Below are 3,193 nucleotides of genomic sequence, written 5' to 3'. Positions count from 1 at the left end.
TAAAACCAACAAATCTACATGCTTAAAAGTGGCATGGGGAATCTAGTGAGAGATGAATTATTATACAAGCTAATCATGGTGCAAATATTTTGGTGATGTTAGCAAAGATATAATTAAACTTAGTATAATGAAAAAGATCATTTTCGTCCATTTTTTCCTAGAGGAAATACTCTCCAACAACTAAGCCCTTTAATCGATAAATTTTATCTTCTTCAAGCCACTCTTAACACTGCAAGAGCACTCCTTACAATATAAAGCACAAGGGCATATGCTCTATATTTTAAAATATTACTCTACTTACTCTATTCAAGGGCATGCTATATATCTTGGAGAATTCCTCATAGCCTCGTGAGACAAGTTACACTAATAGGCATCTAAGAATCTTGTCACATCATGTAATACTTCATTTAGGGAAACAACTTGAATGTGGATCTTCAAGAAATGAGATGTGACTTGAATGTGGATCTTCAAGAAATGAGATGTGACTACTTTAAGTATGACTTGAAGTAGATAAAGTAGAGATAAATAAGATGACATGACTGTTTGAAGTATTACTTGAAATAGATAAATGAGATGTGACTACTTGAAGTATGACTTGAAGTAGATAAATGAGATGTGACTACTTGAAGTATGACTTGAAGTAGATAAATGAGATGTGACTACTTGAAGTATGACTTGAAGTAGATAAATGAGATGTGACTACTTGAAGTATGACTTGAAGTAGATAAATGAGATGTGACTAATTGAAGTATGACTTGAAGTAGATAAATTAGATGACACTACTTCACGTATGACTTGAAGGGAAGTAGATGTGATTAGTAAATGAGATGTGACTGCTTCAAGTATGATTTGAATAGAACTAATCCTTCATTCTCTTCATTTTCCACTTACATTGTAAAATAAGTTCCTAACAAAATTCACCAAAAAAAAACAAATTATGGATATAATCTGCATGTCTTTTTAACCATATTTAACATAAATGAGATTTGACTACTTCAAGCATGATTTGAAAAGAACTAATCCTTCATTCCCTTACATTGTAAAATAAAAGAAGTTCTTAACAAAAGAAGTTCATAATCCTTCATTCCCTTACATTGTAAAATAAAAGAAGTTCCTAACAAAATTCACCAAAAATAAATAAATTATGGAAATAATATGCATGTATTTTAACCATATTTAATATAAAGAGTCATAATATAAAGACTTGTACTTGTATTTTTCATGCTTCATCATGTACATCAATGTTTCCCATGGTATATCCAAAGACCGTTTCCTTTCCTTGTACCCAAGTGTAGTGTGCTTAATTCTTTTATTCACTATTGTGTTAAGTGTACAATGCTCTTTTGTTATTCACAGGAGAGAGAGAGAGAGAGAGAGAGAGAGAGAGAGAGAGAGAGAGAGAAAGATTTTATTAACGTCTTCCAAAAGATAGAACTTGGCCTATGAGACAAATCGATGTACCTATATGGGGTATCCTCTATCATCCCAACAAAATGAAAAAGTACTGAACTAAAAAGCTGAATCTAGGTGTGCAATAAATACAATGAGTGGGGGGAGGGGATGGAGCTCTACTACTAGGAGAATGCAAAGCTATATGCATGGAGTATACAATCATGATATGCAACCTAGCTAGCTCCATCCTGTACCATACTGGGGGTATAAAATGGTATACATCAATGAAGGGGGTGTCCACAGCTCCCTGAAGAACATGCCTGGGTGTGCAATGAAGCGAGCCAGTCGCTCCGCACCCTTTCATCTCTGTCATCTCTTTTTGGTATAGGCGTGGTGTCCGAAAGCCAGGTGTCCTCTATCTCCTGTGGGCTCTGAGTGTCTCTGCTCTCTGGAGAGTAATTCCCTGCCCGCGTAGGGGCTGGGAGTGGGATGGATCTCTAAAAAAATGTAGTAATCTGTGTCTATCGTCCCCCCTCTTCACTTTAAATAGAGAGAGAGAGAGAGAGAGAGAGAGAGAGAGAGAGAGAGAGAGAGAGAGAGAGAGAGAGAGAGAGAGAGAGAGAGAGAGAGAGAGAGAGAGAGAGAGAGAAATAAGGGAGAACTTTAAAGGAGGGGATGGTTGAGAAAACTGTGCACTAGGTAATATGATTGAGAAAAACATGCACTCTATAGTCAAAAAGGTTGAGGGGAAGACTAAAAAAGATAAGTGAAGAGGGGGAAAAGGGTGGAAAGGAGGCCCGATGGGAGACAGAGGGGATATTTTTTGGGGGGGAAGGGGGTGTGGAGAAGAAAATAAGAGATACTACAAAGGTTATGTTGAGATGCTAAAATTGGAGATAATGGTTGTAATTTATGATTATTTAGACTTTAAAAATACTAATTTATTATAGATAAGTTAAGTGAAGCTTTTGAGGGTGTTATGGGAGCTTTATGAGGGAAATTTTGAATTTTGAATTTTTAAGGTTTCTTTTTCATCAAGCTAATAATGTGGCAAATAAAGTAGGGTTTTGCTTTGTTTTTTCATTAGAAGGGGAGGGGGGGGGAATATACAAGTACATGTACAGGTAGGGGAGGAGTGTAGGTGTTGGGTCTAGGGAATGTAGGGGGAACATAGGAGGGAGTAGGGAGACAAAAAGTGAAAAGATTCATGGCTTCATCTCCCCTTTCCTAGTGAGTTAATATCTTTTCAAAACTTAGTAGAGGGTGCCATAAAAACCTAGAGGTTAGAATTTGTGTAGGTGGTGGTGAGTCTAGGGAATGTCAATGGAAAGTAAGAAGTAGGGAGATAAAAAGTGAAATGACTTATGGCTTCATCTCCTCCCCTTTCCTAGTGAGTTAATTTCTTTTCAAAACTCCTCAAGCAGTTCCGTAATGATATCGATGGGTGCCAATGTTTGTAGTAAAGTTAAGAGGCTAGGGTCAACACAACTAGTTATGGTGTTAGACATGGGTAATGAAAGTAGCAGTAGTAGTGCTGAGTATGTTAGTGTTTATACATCAACATCTAGCCAAGAACTTTGACGTGCTAGTTAGTTGGGTTAGCACTTTTACAAAGAAATCAACTTAGTCTATGTATAGTAGGGAAGTGGGTAAGAGTGGTTATGAGCCAATTATGCAATCGAGTGTGAACTAGAGACCAAAGTGGAGCATGAAGGAAAATAGGGTGAAGTGGTTATCGTCGTCTCTAATAAGGTGAATAAGGCTAGATACATGATGTAAACACAAGAAAAAATGCAACATA

Source organism: Cibotium barometz, chromosome 1 (assembly GCF_041138505.1).
Source record: "Cibotium barometz isolate CiBa-2024 chromosome 1, ASM4113850v1, whole genome shotgun sequence".
NCBI classification, from domain to species: Eukaryota; Viridiplantae; Streptophyta; class Polypodiopsida; order Cyatheales; family Cibotiaceae; genus Cibotium; species Cibotium barometz.
Note: the sequence above shows the minus strand (reverse complement) of the source record.